Genomic DNA, 21,235 nt, shown 5'->3' on the forward strand with positions numbered 1-21,235 from the left:
CGTGGCTACCGCCACGGTGATGCACAATTTTTTTTGTGGGTACAAACACAACAACAACCACATTAAAATCGCCAAATTCAACTGCAAATATCTCCGGGCAGAGATAAGGTTTTTGCTTTCCGCCTTCGGATTATTGTTCTCGAGATTAATACGCGTCTTTTGATACCTCACTCGAAAATCTTGGCCCAACTTAGGGGGGGTACCGTAAACTGCACTACTACCTTGTGAACATGTAAAAATAAATTTATAAAAGAAAACAAACATATGCCTGAGTGTATCACTTTAGCCTCCTTCAACCAAATTATTTTTCAGGATTTCTTGTTCGAACTTCATTATAAAATTGCTTCAATGTTCCTTCAAATTGTATGTCGGGGTTGCTTCTGGATAAGTAAGAATTTAACATGTAACAGGTATCCAGATCGAAGTTGAGCTAGAGTGACTCGCGCCTCCCTTCTGCTTTCCTTCTCTGCGAGTTTGGGTTATTTAACTTTACGAACGGTGTTCGCAGGACAATTTCTGGTATAGAGGTCCAGGAGCCGACATTGAATGTTATCAAAGGCATGTGGATCATGGACAATTATGGCAATCGCATTTTTGCCAAGTACTATGACAAAATCGTCCTTCTAACTGTATGTAGAAAAACGTTTGGTATTGGAAAATATTATGTTGGCATTTGATGAGATCTGTGATGGCGGGTAAGTGGGAGATGTGTTTTGTAAGTTGTGAAATAGTTCAAGAGCTGACGTGGTTACATCATTTTTAATCAGACTAGATATTAGGCTAACTGAAAGTGTAACAGCTCTTTATAAAGTTTCTTTGTTATATTAAACTATTACTGTAACGTTTTTTTTTTTTTTGAGACTTTTAAGGTGATGTATGGTAACGCAAAAGACTCTTGAAAGCACAGGGGTAAGGTTGCAGTGTATCTGATCTTTAAATTAAAAACTGCAACGAAATGCTTAGCATGTAGTTCCTGTTGGGTTTTAACCATGTGGACACTTCAGGCAAATAGGGCGTCACCACCGCTTAACTTGTAATTCTTAGATAATACAGTCTTGACAAATAGCTGCTAAAACCACAACATTGTTTTAGCAATCAAAGATGTTCTTCTTTGCACTATCGAAAAAACGAATACTTTGCATAGGCAAACGGGGCTGTGAACTGATGTCGTTGTTGTCGTAGCAGTGCTTCGCTCCATCCAATAGGTGCGACCGATCACAAATTTTCATTAATATCCTCTAACGGAAGTCCAAGGAAACTTGCTGTTTCAACAGGGGTGGGTCATAATTAGAGGAGTGTTAGAGGACTAGGTTCCACAATACAGTTGAAGAGATGGTTGGTGTCATGTGGGGACACGTTACAAGATGGACATATGTTTTGTATGTCGGGGTTGATTCTGAATAGGTAATAGTTTAACTTGTTACAGTATCCAGATCGAAGTTGAGCTGGAGTGACTCGCGTTTCCCTGGGTAGTGTGCGTTCCTCTCCTGAAAGTTTTGGGTATTGTTCTTTGAGTACTGGATTCACCGGGCAATTCCTGGCATAAAAGGCCGACGCCTGTTTGTGGAGTTCACTGAGGACCTACTTGTGTTTTTTGGCTGCATACGGCTGTGTTGTCAGGTGCCGTATTTCCTCATAATGCTTACGGAGATTACTCCTTAATCCCCTGGGCGGTGTTGGCTCATCAATCAGATGTCTGTTGGGATTCCCATGTTTCTGGGTATTCAACCGGAACTGTTCGGTTAGCATCTAATTTCTCTCCCAGATGGGGAGTATTCTCGCCTCATTGTGTAAATGGTGTTCTGGGGACATAAGAAGACAACCCGAGGCGGTTCTAAGGGCAGTAGTTTGGCAGGCCTGTAGCTTCTTACATTGAGTAGTCTTTAGGCTTGGCGATCACATCGGGGAGGCGTAGCATGCTATCGGCTAGCCAATTGCTTTGTAAGTGGTAATGAGCGTTTCTTTATCTTTACCCCAAGTGACGCCGGCAAGAGATTTGAGGATTTTATTACGGCTATGGATTTTAGGAATCGAACGTCACACGTAGGAATTTTGGGTGTAAGACGGACGGTAGCGTGACGCCATCGACGTGGATGTTCAATATGGTCGACATTTTGCGCATCCATGTTATAAATAAAGCCGCCGATGATCTGGTCGGTGACAATGTCAGGGTTCGCGAAGCGAAAGAATTGGAGAGATCAGGAGATAGTTGTCTATTTTATTACCTATCTCATCGATGGGTGGCCCGGGACCTGTAGCCATTATCGTGCAGTGAGGGGCTTCGATATATAGAAGTTAAACAGAAGTGAGGATAGGACACCACCCTGTGGTACCCCTTACCTAATTCCTCTGGGCTTAGATGTTCCGTACCTGAGTTGTACCGATGCTTGTCGATTATTTGCGATACACTTTTGAGACTCGAAATAATTCACTACGTTGTTCGAGAATCAGCAGAATCACCGATTTATAAGAACATTTTAAAAAAAGTAGCACGGAGGTATAATTATTATAGTTACTAAAAAATCCACAATAAAATTATTATCTTTATTTTCCTATTACTCAGAATTAATTTTTGACATAAAACTAAGAAAGACGAAAGATAGTGACAAAACTATAGTATAACGATTAGTTATAATCAGTGACTCATTATAATAGGCTTTTTTTCTTGACTCGAAAAAGTCCGGTTAAAAACTATTCCTTGGTGAAGTTGTATGGGATTCCGGGGATACCCATAGCATTTTCGTGACGAATCATGCATCCTTTTTCAAAAAAATCTACACAAAGAAATAAAATCCGGATATTTATTTTATAAGTCCGAAAATAAAAGGGTAATTCTCTACTTTAGCTCACAATTGCTAAAACTCGTCCAAAAATATCGGGAGAGGTGTCAAAAGACGCGTTTTGATCCCAAGACCATGAATCCGTAAGCGAAAATTCCAAATTTTATTTCTGTCAAAAGATATTTCCAAAAAACGCAAAATGGCCACGGATCGCTCCGAAACGGGGGGTGGGATCCATAGTATTTTTGCGCAGAACACATTTCTGCATTGGCGGTCTTCGGCCGCGCTTATAAAAAATACCCTGGGTGGGTCCAACACCGGTTTGGAGACCAAATCTATATCCGTGCAAAACACAAATATCTCCTAAAAAAAAATTTAATTTCCAATTTCCGCTTTCGGGTTCGTGATCCTGGGTCCAAAGCCCGTCTTTTGACACCTCTTTAGCAGTTGTGAGCTAAAATAAAGAATTACCAATAAAAGTTAAATCCAAACTTATATTTTTTATTAACAGAATAAAAGTACGACCCTATAACTGAGATACGGTTCATCCAAATGAAACAAATTTTTCACCAATCCATTCTCGTAAATATCTGGATTTGAAACCTGTAGGCACTTTAAAATTTTTGCTTCTAGCACTGGAAACTTGTTATCGAAAAATCATAACCAACTCTTGTTGTTGTTGTAGCGATAAAGAAACTGCCCGAAGGTTTCAGGGAGTGTTATTGATGGTCCTTTACCGGATAAATATCCGGTATGTTCCGGTAACAAGCACCATTAAAGTACAAGCTCGACCATGTGGGGAACGATTTAATATGACCACATTGAACCTTCTAGGCCATGCCAACATTTTTTCTGAGGGACTTTTATTACAAAAGGAATAACTGTTCTGGTCCCTGGCTATAATTTGTATAGGCTTCGCTTATATTTTTTTTATTCCTGTAAAATTTTTTGATGAAATATATATTGAACGAAGCTCTAAATATAACCTTTATGTCTATGGAAAATTTCAATTTTTTTTCCTGAAATGCTAAGATCTTTACTCAAAAATTATAAAAAAAACGACAATGAAAAAACCAAGTGAATGAAGCAAACGCGAACCAGAAGCAAGTGAATATTTTGACAGTAAAAATGAGTGTTCGTGACACTTTGCGTAGCTATATAATACGAAAAAACGTAAGACAATCACCTACAGTCACCGATAGTCACTGAGAGTCACCGAAGTGAATGAATGCTCTTATATGATACGAATTTGGTTTCACTTGGGTGAAAGTGACTATTCGCGTCGCTTTGTGTTATACATAATAACGCCAATAATTGATAACGTGACCGTTGAAAATGAAAACTTATAGAAAGTGTTGCGAAAATACGAAGGCCGTTTTAATAATCTTGGAAAAACCAAACTAATAAAAAAGAATATAAAGCTCGATAATTATACCCCAATCAATATGAAACCATGCCGGTTACCTTTCGCGAAAAGACCAATCTTAGATGAAATAATAAAAGATTTATTGGCAAAAGATGTAATTCGTTATCTGAATCAGCTTAACATAGACTCTGTGTTGATTATAGACAATTGAATAGTGTTACGGTTAAGCAACCATTCCCAATGCCAATAATGGACGAGCTATTTGCTTCACTCGCAGGTAATGTGTACTATACGACGTTAGATTTCAATATCTGTTATCACCAAACTGAATTGGAAGAAAATGCTAAGCAGTACACCGCGTTTGTAACTAATAATGGTCATTACGAATATAATCGTATGCCATTTGGGTTGGTTAATGCAACGTCGGTATTTCAAAATATGATACAACAAAATCGTTGATAAAATGAAATCATATCGGGTTATTGCATATTTGGATGACGTGATCATCCCAAGCCGTACGATTAATGACGGGTTAAAAATATTGAAAAAGTTTCTTAGCTTATTAGGAGAATATGACTTAACGCTACGCTATAATAAATGCAAGTTTTTGGAGGAAGAAATTGAGTTCTTGGGACACAGAATCACTGGTGATGGTATTACACCCGGCGAATGTAAGGTAAATGCAATTAAACAATTTAAAAAATCAAATTCTGTAACTGAAGTGCGACGTTTTCTGGGCTTAACCGGATTTTTCCCGAAGTTTGTAAAAGTTTATGCAATTATCGCACGCCCATTAACTGATCTGACTAGAAAAGAAGCAATAAAGAAATTCGGGTGGAAAGATAGACATGATAAAGCATTTGAAGAATTAGTTTTTGCGCTCTGTAATGAACCAGTACTGACATTATATGATTTTAACGCAATGCATGAGGTCCATACTGATGCTAGTAGCATAGGGCTAGCTGCAGTGTTATTACAATCAAACGACGACGGTAAAACGTGGAAAGCAGTTATGTATTATAGTCGACGATGTACAACAGTAGAGTCACACTACCATGCCTATGAGTTAGAAGTGCTGGAAGTGGTTGAAGCTCTTGCCAGGTTTAGGGTATATATTCTCGGCAAGCATTTCAGGGTGGTAACTGATTGTTCAGCCATCAGTAGTATACGTTCAAAAACTCAACTTATTCCGAAAATCGCACGTTGGTGGATGCGAAGAACAGAATACGATTTCGATTGCGTGCACAGACCAGGTGTGCGCATGGGACATGTGGATGCGCTCAGCAGATCACCAGATGAAACTGTTACTATTGCTGGTAGTGTAGACGTATTGGTTGTAGCTGAAGGTTCTGATGATTGGCTGTTGACTATGCAGCTGCAGGACAAAAATATTAGCGAGATAATTGATATTATACAAGGCAAGGTTGAATCAAAGCAAGCAACTCAATTTAAAAATTAATATCGAATACAGAATAATAGACTCTACAAACTAATCAATGGAAAACTTCTATAACTTGTACCAAAAGTAGTACGATGGAGAATTGTAAAGTACTGTCACGAAGATATGGGATATTTCGGTGTGGAGAAAAAATTTGCAACGCATATATGAGCATTTCTGGTTTCCGAAAGCTAGAAAGTACGTGAAAGACTATATTTCTGCATGCATTGAATGCTGCTACAATAAAGGTAAAGAAGGTAAGCCAGAACACATAAGTGAGGTGGAACCTATACCATTTCGCACGCTTGATATAGACCATCTAGGTCCATTTAACCGAAGCAAAAGAGGTAATACGTATGTAGTAGTAATAAGCGACGCGTTTACAAAGTATATTGTGGCAAAGCTTGTACGCAGCACAAAAACTCAGCCTGTGTTGCAAGCAATAAGTGATTTGACATCCTATTTTGGGTTACCGTACCGTATAATCAGCGATCGAGGCACCGCCTATTCCTCGAAACAGTTCGAAGATTTTTGTAAACGAAACGATATATCTCACACTAAAACCGCAGTTAGGACTCCGCGTGCAAATGGGCAGGTGGAGCGAGCTAACAAAATCATTCTAGACTTTCTACGTACAGCGGGATCTAAAGCAACCCAATGGGACGAGGAGTTAAGAAATTTACAATGGAGTGTAAACTCTCAACGAAACTCTAGCACTGGTTTCAGCCCAAACGAACTAATCTATAATTTTAAACTACGTGACATCATTCGTAATAAACTTTTGACAGCAGAATGTATACAACAACACTGAGAGAAGTTGAAGCAGCGCTTCGATTCAAAACATCGCAAGCCTGTCTTATATCAGGTAGACGATCTGGTAGTAATCGAGAACGATCTTCAAATAACAGGTGAATCACGTAAACTCGAAGTACGTTATAAAGGTCCATACGTGGTAACAAAAGTATTGGGTAACGATTGTTATTTGATTGAAGACATCGATGGTATGCAACATAAACAAAAGCGTTTCTGTTCAGTGTATACAACAGACAAAATGAAACCGTGGTGTATACTACCACCAGATCTAGATGAAAATAATTCCGACGAAGATGAAATCAGTGACATCGGGACGATGCCAATGTCAGGATTGGCCGAATTGTCACATACTTAAAAATGCAACCCTACTTCACATGACAATGAAGAGCGACTCTAAACGAAAGGGCAGTTAGTTGAGAAGAGTTGAATTAAAAATATCATAAACTTTGTACTTCCTAAGCTCTGTAATTTCCATTCTTTTGAATTATTAAATACTAATTATATTTTTATATAAAAACCCCTGACAAACAGTGAAATAATAGATGACCAATCGGTAAGTCTCTGGCACTAGTTTCATCCTCGAATTTCAAAAAATTCTTTTCTTCTCTGGACTGTTAAGTCCTTATTAGCTTCTTGCTATTCGATTTCCACTTCCCAAGTGTAAAACCGGCTCCACTCAGGATGTGATCAATCTGTTTTGCTAGCTCAATAGCATCTTGCTCGCTGTCAGCTCCGGTAACACAGTCATCCATATACATATCATTTATAATCGCTTCAGCAGTTTTACAATAATTTTTCTGTGCATCTCTTGCACACCGGATTACTGCTCTAACTGTATTATATGCCGATGATGTCATACCATACGTTACCACAGCTAGCCAATACTCCTGCAATGGTCCTTCTCTGCTTTCGCGCCAAAATATTCGCTGCATATCCCATTGATTTCTAGTAATCTTAACTTGTCTAAACATCATCTTAATATCTGCACTAAACGCAAATCGATGCCGCCTAAACCGCATTATGTACTCGCTCAAATCTCCTTGTAATTTTCCACCTAGCAACTGAACTTCATTAAGAGAAATACATTTGTTAGTGCGGCAGCTTGCATCAAAAACTACTCGAGACTTTTTCGTCTCACAATGATGCGGGATGTAATATGTCAACTCATTTTGCCCCACAGGCTTATCGACAATTTTCATATGCCCCAACTCCTCATATTCTCTCATAAATTCAACATATTCCGCTGTAACCCTGGCTCCTTTCCCAAACACTTTTCTAAATATAGGAATCTGCGGAATGCAATTTCTTTGGAACTGCCAATCTCTGTGACCTCTTTTAGGGGTATGGTTACCACGAACCTACCATCACTATCTCTATAATATGTATCTACGAAGATTTTCTCAACTTTCTCTTCTTCTTCTGTTCGCATTGAATTCTCATTAATTTGAACCATCTCCTAAAACTTTGTTATTGATATGTCTAGCTCTCTATTATCTTTGCAGTTTACCGCTGATACTAGCTCACCGGTCTCATCATCAAGGCTTTGTGCATAACCGTCCAAAATTACAATGCCCAACATTGTCTCAATCAACGCCATTCCAATTATACCATCGCGAACTATCTTGGTAACAATTCTCGCTACAAAACTAGCCCCAGCAACATATGAGTTCTTCTGGATTTCCAGTATTCTGGATCAGCTAACCTGATGTCCAACGAGTCATGCATAGAACCCAATCCTGAACCCAGTGGAGGGAGTAAGGGCCACCACTGACTCTTTTTATGTAAAACCCAAAACTCTGCCTCGATTTACTCTCCTGATGGATATCAAGGTCTAATTAACACTGCAGCCTTCTTGTTCACTTTGAACGGCTCTCCCTCAATACCAACCATCTTCTTAGTAATTGGTTTCGTGTCTACCCCATACTTCTGCTGTAATATAAATGTAATCAAGTTTATCTGTGCCCCAGTATCCAGCAATGCACGAACCGGTCAAAATTCAATGCCGTTTACACCAACCAGAACCATTGCTGTTGGCAGCAATGCCCTTGCTTCTTCTTTATTCTTTATTCCTATTGAAATTCACCAAATTCTGTTCACAAGACAAATCAATTTTGTTACTATTCATAGTATTATTGTCTACTGCATTTTTATTTTCTTTTTCTGTTTTAAATTTTTTTATCGCTTGGCCCCAGCTCCGCACCATCTCGATCGCTCGCATTATCTTGCACTCTCTTACCCCCTTCTTGCGTCTTAATTGTACGCTTTCTCGCCCAGTTGATTGTCAATCAAATTTTTGTTTCGGCTTGTATACATAGCGCTGAATGTTGTTTACCTGCTTTTTTGGTTCCCTGTTGGACACAACGCGCTGTTGTGATTGGGCCTACCAGGGCACTTCCAGCACTCTGCCTGGTAGCAATTGTTAGCACCATGCCCCTTTTTAAAACAGTTTGGGCAGAGATTTCTTCTTTCAATAAAATCTTTCCTGGCCCTAAAGTTAAATGCCACGAATGGGGAAATGGTATAACATGTGATTTCCATTGCACACGTCACATATTAATGCCCTATCTCTTGCGCCCGATGTTGATGCGCCAGGTCTAGCCCCTCTTTAATTCGCACCATTATTTTTCATTTTTGTATTTGAAGCTGGAACTACCACTGCCGATTCAATTCTCTTGCCATTATCTGAAGAGTTTGTTAACGCCAACGCCTGCTTGTCCAAGAATGATATCATTTCGTCAACTTTTGGCGTATCACTTTTCCTTGCCAGCTCCCATTGCCTGGCTGTCTCGTTATCCACACGTTCATGCAACATGTGCACCATAAAAAAATCCCAGTGCTCTACTGGTAGCCCCTGTGCCTGGAGTTGACGACGCACTTCATGGGTCACATTAGACATGCACCGCAAGTCATTCTCCTTTACCTGCCCCTTGAGTTCCGGCAGACGAATAAAATTTCGTAGATGCTCGCGTCCTATCAAGTAGCTTTGGTCGTACATCTGATTCAGCCGTTCCCAAGCTTGAATATAATTGTTACCCGAAAATTGCCATTGACCAAACGTTAACTTTGCCCATCCAACCAGCGAATTTGTAAGGTAAAAACATTTAAATGATGGGTCTATCTTGTCATTATCATGCACCGCCGCATGGAACCGATCACGAAAACCTGTACATTTTACTAGTACCCCATCAAACTCGCCCCATGTATTTTTAACGTCATTTTTTTGGACAGGCATTTGCACCTGCACGTTAATTGGTTGCAAATTTTTGCTTAGCCCCTCAACTTGCTTGACCTTGTCTAGCTCCGTTTGCATTTTGGCATGCGCTTCAAAATATACCGTTTCCACAACTGCCATATTCTGCTTACAGAAGTGGTCTAGGGCCTCCTCGTCCACATCCTCAATTACAGCTGCATACTCTCATTATATGCCTGCCATGCTAGCCGTAGTGAGGTAAGTCGCACCTTGATCTCGCCCACTGACATTTGATTAAAATCAGTGTCATTGACAAACTCTAGCGCACGCTGGATTGTAGCTGCATAGGACTTCAACTTCTTTTGAGATGCCATGTCTTTTTCAATTTAAACTTTTCCAAAAACTTCACTTTCAAGATATTTAATTAATAAATTTTTATCAAATTTTTGCATTGAATACGCGTATACTTGTTATTACTTGAACACTCAAACACTTTTTTCCAGCAGCCGTTTGAATTACGCACAAAAAAAACTTCTTTGACTCAACTGGCCTTGATCTGGCTCGACACGGGCCATAATGTTTCATACTTACTACCACACGTGTGCGCGTGTGCAACCACATTCATCTTCTATGTAAAGGAAACACATAGCTAAAGGGAAAAAGACCAAAGGTCAGAAAAAACCCTTTTTATTGCATACAAAATCTTGCACTCCACATACATTATTATTGCTTCTACATACATACTTATGTAACAATGCACTCGGGCACAATACCAATATTTTATATACATAGCTGTTCGGTCAGCTCGCTGGCACCGCGTTCAAATTCAAACTTAACTCTTTTTTACATCCCGAAGCGTTAAAAACAAACTCAATTATTTCTACTGCTTAGTAATTGAAACATAGAGTGCTATGTCCAATTATACTCAAAACGAACTTTATTTTACGGCGCAATAACTGCATCAAGATTGCCATGCCCAATTGTACTCAAAACGAACTCAATTTTGGTTACGGTACTTTTCTATATGCGCATTTAGCAATTGTCTCTGTGTAGCATTAGAAACAAGTGCCCCTGCGCGAAACAGATAGAGCAATTTAGAGCAAGAAAAGTGTTCATGAAACAAAATTTTGTGAAATAATTCAACCTGGCGTAAGCTAGAGCAGTTCAATAAACAAACCTTATGGCTCAATATGAACGTGGTCTGAACTTATACGGTGCTAAAAATATGTCATATTAAAAATTTTTATAGTACATCAATAAACTCGAACTTGACTTGATCAAAATTGTAGGGAACAGCGCAATACCATACCAGGTCACTTCACACGTACTTGATTCATTAAATATTATATACTATCAAACCACCGATTTTTAAAGGAAAATGTCTATTATATACTTTAAAGTCCATTAAATTTCCTTTCATTTGACAATTTATTTCAACATGTGTAATATATTGCAAATGAAAAAAAAAATTATTGTTGTTTTATTTGGAGCTTTTCGACCGGTTTATCTCAATAAAATCTACTTTTTTATTTCAATTAACGCGTTTCGACACATTCTCGCCTCTTCATCAGGATTCTAATTTATTTTTTAGAAAATACGAAAAACAAAGTTATTAAATACAGGCAAATTAATATGTTACATATAAAACTGATTTTACATTTAACTAAACTTACATTATTGACAACATTAAATTCGTCTAGTTGTTGAGCACATATAAACATATACATATACACATAACATTAACAAACAGATACACACATTTTGTAAAAAAGTTAAACCGCACAGCACGTTTTTATTCGTTAATATTTTGCATTGACTGTGATCGTTGTAGCATGAGCGCAGTTTATGTTGTCGACGTCTTCTTTGAAGTTCATCGCTGTATGTATTTGTTGCTGTATGCGCAACCCTTCTAATAACATCCTTCTTCTGGTTCTGTTCTCCACGTCTAATACTTTTGTTTCATCAAAATTGGCTGTGTGTTTACTTTCCGTCAGGTGTTGTGATAGTGCTGTGGCGCTATTGTTGTTTTTAGCATCTTGCTTATGCTGGTATATTCTCATTCCTAACGATCTTTTCGTTATTCCAATGTACACTTTATTGCATTTTTCTCCTTCTTTCCCATTGCACTTTATTTCATATACTACATTATGTAGTTGTTCCTTGTGAATTTTGTCCTTTGTTCTTGTATAAATGTTTTAGATTGTGTGATGTGGTTTGTGTGCATATCCAATATTGGTATTTTTTTTTTTTTTTTTTTTTGAAAAAAAAAAATTATTTTTCGCGAAAAATTGTGACTTGGCCAACTTCAGGGGTCTTTGGGCACGGGAGAGCAAAGTCCGATTGAGCTCAAACTTTTACAATTGCATTTTTGCACTAAGCAGCACATTTTAAAAACTGAGCACCTGTAAAAATTCGAACAAAAAATTTTAAAAACCACCCTAATGAACATGCATGTGGTTCATACATATGCAGGTGTATGTGTGCAGTTTGTCAGCAGCCATGCACGGATATGTGGGGATGATTGTGAGAGTGTCTTTCCCTTCTTGAAACCGGAGGACTTTTTTCGCGGCTTAGCGGTTGTTATCAACGTGACAACCGTTCTCTTCTTTGATCAACCATCGAACAGAACGCCTCGTCCAAGATCGCCGACGTCTATTTACATACAGGTAACCTCATTCCATACACTGTGTGCCCTGTTCATTTTCTACCAATTTAATTCAATATAATATTATAACGAAGAAAACACTTTTGTGTTTCTTTTATTTATTTCCGAGTGACCCATCACGCCCTAGATCGACCCTTGTGCGCCAACCCACTGCCGCTTTCAGACGCACTCAGGCCGAACACCTCTATAGTGTAATCAGTTGGTTCAAGGCTAGGTCCTTGGATTCTGTCATATTGCCTGGCGACTTCAATCTGCCTTGCGTGGCTTGGAGTCTGTTAGATGGGTTAACTCTCAAACAGGCAAATCTCCAAAACTAAAAAAAAGAGCAAATATATTTTTTAAGTTAAACTGTAGACCAAAAAGTAAGGTGGATACGATTTTTAAGTAAAAACTATTTTCATTTCTGCATTAAAAGGGAAAATAGGAAGGCTGCCTTAAGTAATCCTTGCCTGTTACGGTATATTTCAGTAGAAAGGCACGAGAGTAACGAATATAATATTATTCAAAAATGTATATATAAAATACAGAGTAAAATCTTTTTGATATTATTTTTTGACATTGTATTCGGTAAAACAATTTTTCGAACTCGAACACCATAGCTTTTTTCGGCAGTTTTGGCAAATGCATTGCGCCTGTGACATACCTTGCTTTTTTAAACGGTTTTAATTCTTGACTTGACAGGCCGGCCGGCCGTTGTGAACGAATTTTGTAATTAAAATTTATGTAACTTCCCGATAAGCTACAAGCTTGAAACTTGGAATATAGTTCAGAACCCGACGACAATGCAATAATAAGAAAAAAAGACCTCCGATAGGTGGCGCATGGATCGAAATATTTCAAAAAATCGTATTTGTGGTCCGATTTGGTTCATATTTGGAATACATAATACATACATGAATAGAAAGCGACCTATGAAGAAAAATCGCCACTAGGTGGCGCAAGTATCGAGATATTCAAAAGAATCGTATTTGTGGTCCGATTTGGCTCATATTTAGAACACCTAATACATATATGAATAGAAAACGGCATGTGAAAAAAATCGTCGCTAGGTGGCGCAAGGATCGATATATTAAAAAAAATCATATTTATGATCCGATTTGGTCAATATTCGGAACACATGATACATACATGAATAGAAAGCGACCTATGATGTCCGATTTGGCTCATATTTAGAACAAATATTACGTACAGTCCGGTAGATATCGAAATGTATTGGAGTTCGAGGAGGGACAAGCATACGTGGCGCAAAGTCGAGTAAAGTCTTTGGAAGGATTATGTATTGAGGACTTAGATTGTAACAAATTGTCAGGAATGAGTTCTTGTAATAATGAGTCACAAAATGAACTAAATAGAATTAGAAATAATAGGCAATTAAATAAAGACTAAAAACTTGAAAATAAAATAATTAAAAAAAATGTTTAAGTTAAACGGTTTTATTTAAAACAATACTTATATGAAGTAATAATAATACTAAAAGCTAGAAAATAATAAATAGGTCCTAGGTACTAGTCATCACACTCCTCATCAATCTAGGGCGTTGATCAGAAAATTAAATAAAAGCTAATTATTTTATTTCTGTCAAGTTCTCTTTACAACCACGTTGGAAGGTGGTCATATCTATCGTAACGAACGTCATCAGCCGGATGCTTTGCAATCTTACCTATTCCGATCTCTACCAATTCTTTTACCTTTTGAAGTGTCTTGCTTCTCGTCCCGGAGGTCGTCTCTCCCTGTTAGCTACTAGTCCACGAAATTTTGGTAATCGATAGGTTTTTTTCAGAAAGCGTTTTATGGTATAAAATATACGCTTATTATATTCCCTTGTTATCTGAGGGCAGTCTACTTCGAGGTACTTTTTCTGTTTCCAATCCTAGTGTCCACCTTTGACTCCTTAAGTGTATTTATTCAACGCCATACGATGAAGCAACAAACTCTACTGAAAACCTCTATCTTGTTTTCTTACTTCGAGGTCGGTAGGTAATATACAGTTAGAAATCCTGTTGACCCTGATTGTATCTAGACTGAAAATTGTATTTGCGTGTAAATATACATACCAATAACGGAAGCGTTGTGTAAAAATTATCAAAATAAAGGATATGATTTCTAAAATTTGGTATATTTTGGGACGACCGAACAACAACATTGGCAGTGCTTCCAAATTCCGTTGAGTTTGGTAAGATAATATTGTCACTTGCGGCATTATAAATTTCAAAGCGATAAGCAAATCCATTCGTATCGCAGAGTACAAATAGTTCCATTCCACATTTATGTGGCTTATTTGGCATGTATTGACGCAAATGGTGTCTTATTTTCGTGCTGCATATTTGCTCATCAACACAGAGGCAACTTCGCTTTGGTATAGGGTCGAACATTTTCTTTATCTTTTCAGAAAGTGTTCGTATACGAAACAAATGATCGTAGCCGTATCCTATTCGAAATCTTTGGCTTTCATAATGAAAAGACAGGTATTTGTTTATTGCCATAAATATCTTTCCAGCCATGGTGTTCTTTATTTTTGGAGAAGCATTTTGCCCATTAGATCTCTAAATTAACATATCGATACAAGGGCATGTATTGCGAAATTTCGATATAATATCGAATTTCTTCAGGGTTGGTTGTTGTATTTATTTTTTCCGCGTGAGCTGCGCGATTCGTCTCTTCAGAAATCTAAAATATATTTTGTTCTGAAAAAAGGTAGTTGAAAAATTCATTTGGGTCGACAGATCTTTTATTGACTTCCTGAAAAGCTATGTCACTGATATGCAATTGCGTCTGCGTCTTACGGAATATCATGTTCGAAAATTCTTTTGAATCTCCGCATATTTCAGTTGATTCTGAAAAAAAAAATATGTTTGACCTCTGTAAGGAAAAAATATATAATATATACCTGAACCATTAAACCCTACACCAGACCAAAACTTTCTGACACTAGTAAAGGGGATCGTCGAATTCTCTTTTCTGAGGCTTCAGGGATTCTGCTGAGAAAAGGGACTGGTTTCGGTGATGACGTGGTGATGAGCGGCATGTCGAAACTTTGATCAATAAAATTCTTTGACCCATTAGCATCCATTTCTCTAATACAATTAGAAATGCATTCGGCGTCTTCGGGAGACATTTTATTCAGGCTAAAATCCGTCTGTCCCTACCGATTCCATTAGTTGAATCACTTCTTCTTCAGTAATATCGGAAAGCCTAAACCTCTTCTTTCGGAGTATATGACGATTTTTTTCTATTTCTAGAAAACACAGATATAATACTTACATACTTTCATATTCCAACACAAAAAACGATCATGACGAACAGCAATTATCAGAATGCAACTTTCTGCGTTAATCGGCACGGCTGCCTTTAAATTTTCATTTCCCATATTTGTACTTTTTTATTTACACAATCACTAGATATATTTATAAACTACTTATACTCGCCTAAACATTCTATTAAAATTTCGAATAAAGCAAACAAGCACAAGTTAAATTATTATCAATTAAATATTTTACCTTCACAGTAAATTTTAGACGTAAACTCACTCGAATCGTGCTCTAAAATGAAAGTATGAGCACACCGATGCCGGAGAAAAATAAAAAAGTGAGCACAACACAATAACTAAATTTCAAGGAAATTGTATTAATATATTTTTTTAGTGAAAATTGCAACGGCCGCTAAACATATGAGTTTCTAACAAAGGCTGCCTCAAAGCAGAGTTGCGCGTTTGAGGGTTAATGATCCCAGCTTCTTCCCGTGATGTCTTCAATCAGTTCTTAACTTTTTCCGAGACGCTGGTATGAAAAATATACCAAATATTTAAATAATTTACCTACATTTTGTGATCGATTGCCCTGATAGCCATTTTATAAGCAAATATAAACTTATATTTTCCAAAAAAAATTACATCAAGTGCGAAAAAGAATTATATTGTGACGAATATTAGCAACACTAAGGGATACTATTATGTCTAAGCCGATGCTAAGCAGTGACTTGTATGCACATCATTAAATCAATCATTATGTCTACCCATATGTCCATATGAGCAGCGGAGAAGAGACGAGATGTTCACGAACGAAGGCAATAATCTGTGGAAGTATTACTCACGTATACAAGCGCATATGAGAAGCTATAACGTAGTTGTGGCTGATAATGTTGTAGCTGATAACTAACTAGTAAATTCTAGTATGCAACGAGGAAACCAGACAGTATAAAAGGCAGCCACAGTAGAGGCACGACAATCAGTTTGATTTAAGACGCTATCTGGCGAGCAATAATAGTGTTATTGTGAAGTACTTTAATAAAGGCCATTTTGCATTATTGAATAGCGGAGTTATTTATTCAACAAGCTAGTGATTCGAACGTTAGCAGAAGGTTGCAAATAAGCAGAATTGCACTAAATTATGGATAAAAATTGCAAAAATAGAACGTGTCTAGAGTGTTTTGCGTAATTATCATATTTCGTCAAAAACGGCAATTGTAACATCAATCTGCTATAGTTTTCAATAAATAAAAAGTATTATCGAACTAATTTTTCACTCAGTGAAATATAAATAAAGAAAGTAATTGATTAGATAAAAAAAAGTTCATGGTATAAACATTTTACCACTGCACGTAATAAATGCAACATATGTGTATCCTCAGAAATGGTCAATGAACTTAACGACAGTGATATATCCTATACATTGGACACCATCGATGATGAAATTGATTTCTCAGAAATTCTATCAGACGCTGAATCAATTGTAGATGATGTTGATGTATTCAATGAGCAAAACATCCAGGAACTATTTGATTGCATCGTTGGAGAAGAAAATGAAGAAGAAGGCATTGCTGAAGTCAATGAACTTAGGTGTAACAGAACGCATAATTCTCAAGAAGTTTATAAAAGCGACGACGAGATACCTTTATTTGCTGTAATAAATATCGAAAAACAATTCGCCCCTCCAAAGTGGAGTAAGCAAAATCCAATGGAGTCAACGCAAGCATTTGCTGACGCGAAGCAGGGACCAACTGGCTTTATTGAAAGCATGTCATCCCACAACAATTTCGCAATTTTCGAATTGATAATATCGTCAGAAATTATTGAACATATAGTTTTCCAAACGAATTTGTATGCTCAGCAATCTGCTAAATTCTTCATTCCCACAAATGCGTCCGAAATTCGTGTTTCCTGTGGAATTAATTTTTGGTGGGAATAAAACCCCAAAGCAGTTGCGGAGACCACTGGTCGGCGCGTCCAGGATTGAACAACAGTTAAATATCTAAACTAATGCATGTAAAAAGATTTGACTGGATTTTAAGCAATTTAAATATGAATGGTTCTTCCATTACGCCAAAGAAGGTTCACCACAGTTCAATAAACTGCACAAAGTTCACCAATTTTTGGATATGTTGCAAGAAAGGTTCAAACTTTGCGGGCGAGTATCTTGCAGTGGACGAATCAGTGATAAGTTTCAAAGGTACTTACGAGGATACAACGATATATTTTCAAATTTTTTTTCTATAGAAATATTCAGTGTTTAGGGCACAGACCTAAATATATCTGCCCCCCTCGTAACATAATTCACTGCCACCCACACATGTTTGCAGTCACTAGCACACAGACATGTGTGAGTGGTAGTATGTATGTGTATTTATACTTTTACCACTGTGACACCACGGTATAGCAACTTTTTTTGCCGGGACACCCAACGAAGTTGCTACATCGTTGGTTCATCGTTTTATGTTGCAAAGAGGCTCGTCCAGCAGCCAACAAAGGTACACGTTATCTCACGTCACGTAAGTGCTAATTTTTCATATTGTATAATTCAAATATAATTTTTTCCACAACATCTGTAAAAGAACCCTTTCTTAACACTTGTTGTTTTAATTTGTTAATAAAAACTATACATTGTCAGTGAATTAATCGAATCCTTTTGGTGTTTTTTAATCTCTCCTTTTTTCCGCCTAAACTCATTCTTCTACAATTCCGTGGGTGCGCGCCGTGGCTACCACGAAATTGTACATAGTCCTTACCACGCCAGTCAGGATAACCGCACAAGCACATACTACAGTCCACTCCAATCCCTAGGCATATAATGAAGGAAAATCAAAATCAAAATATCGTGATATTGAGACCAAGTTTAAAACAACAAGCAGCTAACTAAGCACGCATTTGTACACATTACAACCAACAAAAACTTGGTGATATTACCAGAATCAACATCAACACCAAACATCAAGCACAACGATATCTACTTTTCTATTTCAATCAACGGAAGAAAATTGGAAGAAAATGCTAAGCAATACACCGTGTTTGTAACTAATAATGGTCATTACGAATATATTCGTATGCCATTTGGGTTGGTTAAGGCAACGTCGGTATTCAAAATATGATAAACAAAATCGTTGATAAAATGAAACCATATCGGGTTATTGCATATTTGGATGACTTGATCATCCCAAGCCGTACGATTAATGACGGGTTAAAAATATTGAAAAAGTTTCTTAGCTTATTAAAAGAATATGACTTAACGCTACGCTATAATAAATGCGAGTTTTTGGTGCAAGAAATTGAGTTCTTGGGTCACAGAATCATTGGTGATGGCACTACACCCGGCGAATGTAAGGTAAATGCAATTAAACAATTTAAAAAACCCAATTCTGTAACTGAAGTGCCCCTTTTCTGGCTTAACCGGATTTTTCCCGAAATTTGTAAAAGACTATGCAATTATCGCACGCCCATTAACCGATCTTACTAGAAAAGAAGCAATAAAGAAATTCGAGTGGAAAGATAGACATGACAAAGCATTTGAAAAATTAGATTTTGCACTCTGTAATGAACCAGTACTGACATTATATGATTTTAACGCAATGCATGAGGTCCATACTGAGGCTAGTAGCATAGGGCTAGCTGCGGTGTTATTACAATCAAACGACGACGGTAAAACGTGGAAAGCAGTTATGTATTATAGTCGACGATGTACAACAGTAGAGCCACACTACCATGCCTATGAGTTAGAAGTGCTGGCAGTGGTTTAAGCTCTTGCCAGGTTTAGGGTATATATTCTCGGCAAGCATTTCAGGGTGGTAACGGATTGTTCAGCCAACAGTAGTATACGTTCAAAAACTCAACTTATTCCGAAAATCGCACGTTGTTGGATGCGAAGAACAGAATACGATTTCGATTGCGTGCAGAGACCAGGGGTGCGCATGGGACATGTGGATGCGCTCAGCAGATCACCAGCTGAAACTGTTACTATTGCTGATAGTGTAGACGTGTTGGTTGTAGCTGAAGGTTCTGATGATTGGCTGTTGACTATGTAGCTGCAGGACAAAAATATTCGCGAGATAATTGATACTGTACACGGCAAGATTGAATCAAAGCAAGCAACTCAATTTAAAAATGAATATCGAATACAGAATTATATACTCTACAAATTAATCAATGGAAAACTTCTATACCTTGTACCAAAAGCAGTACGATGGAGAATTGTAAAGAATTGTCACGATGACATGGGACATTTCGCTGTGGAGAAGAGTTTGCAACGCATATACGAGCATTTCTGGTTTCCGAAAGCTAGAAAGTACGTGAAAGACTATATTTCTGCATGCATTGAATGCTGCTACAATAAAGGTAAAGGTGGTAAGCCAGAACACATAAGTGAGGTGGAACCTATACCATTTCGCACGCTTCATATAGACCATCTGGGTCCATTTAACCGAAGCAAAAGAAGTTATACGTATGTAGTAGTAATAAGCGACGCGTTTACAAAGTATATTGTGGCGAAGCCTGTACGCAGCACAAAAACGCAGCCTGTGTTGCAAGCAATAAGTGATTTGACATCCTATTTTGGGTTGCCGTACCGTATAATCAACGATCGAGGCACCGCCTATTCCTCGAAACAGTTCGAAGATTTTTGTAAACAAAACGATATATCTCACATTAAAACCGCAGTTAGGACTCCGCGTGCAAATGGGCAGGTGGAGCGAGCTAACAAAATCATTCTATACTTTCTGTGTACAGCGGGATCTAAAGCAACCCAATGGGACGAGGAGTTAAGAAATTTACGATGGAGTGTAAACCCTCAACGAAACTCTAACACTGGTTTCAGCCCAAACGAATTAATCTATGATTTTAAACTACGTGACATCATTCGTAATAAACTTTCGGCAGCAGTAATTGAAGACTATAAAAAACACAGCATAACCGAAAATCGTGAAAAGGCCGCTGAATGTATACAACAACACCGAGATAAGTGGAAGCAGCGCTTCGATTCAAAACATCGCAAGCCTGTCGTATATCAAGTAGACGATCTGGAAGTAATCGAGAACGATCTTCAAGCAACAGGTGAATCACGTAAACTCGACGTACGTTATAAAGCTCCATACGTGGTAACAAAAGTATTGGGTAACGATCGTTATTTGATTGAAGACATCGATGATATGCAACATAAATAAAAGCGTTTCTGTTCAGTGTATATAAAAGACAAAATGAAACCGTGGTGTACACTACCACCAGATCTAGATGAAAATGATTCCGACGAAGATGAAATCAGTGACATCGGGATGATGCCAATGTCAGGATTGGCCGAATTGTCACATACTTAAAAACGCAACCCTACTTCACATGAAAACGTAGAGTGACTCTAAACGAAAGGGCAGTTAGTTGAGAAGAGTTGAATTTAAAATATCATAAACTTTGTATTTCCTAAACTCTGTAATTTCCATTATTTTGAATTATTAAATACTAATTATATTTTTATATAAAAACCCCTGACAAACAGTGAAATAATAGAGGACCATTCGGTAAGTCTCTGGCACTAGTTTCATCCTCGAATTTCAAAAAATTCTTTTCTTCTCCGGACTGTAAAGTCCTTATTAGCTTCTTGCTATTCGATTTCCATTTCCCAAGTGTAAAACCGGCTCCACTCAGGATGTGATCCATCTGTTTTGCTAGCTCAATAGCATCTTGCTCGCTGTCAGCTTCGGTAACACAGTCATCCATATACATATCATT

The 21,235-nt window shown here is 37.7% G+C and overlaps 1 protein-coding gene across 11 annotated transcripts in view; it reads right to left on the reverse strand.

Moving 5' to 3' along the window:
- nvd (neverland) overlaps positions 1-21,235 on the reverse strand; it is a 2,324,292-nt gene that overhangs the window by 510,605 nt on the left and 1,792,452 nt on the right. The window lies entirely within an intron of this gene.

The sequence above is a fragment of the Eurosta solidaginis genome, chromosome 1 (assembly GCF_040869045.1).
Source record: "Eurosta solidaginis isolate ZX-2024a chromosome 1, ASM4086904v1, whole genome shotgun sequence".
NCBI classification, from domain to species: Eukaryota; Metazoa; Arthropoda; class Insecta; order Diptera; family Tephritidae; genus Eurosta; species Eurosta solidaginis.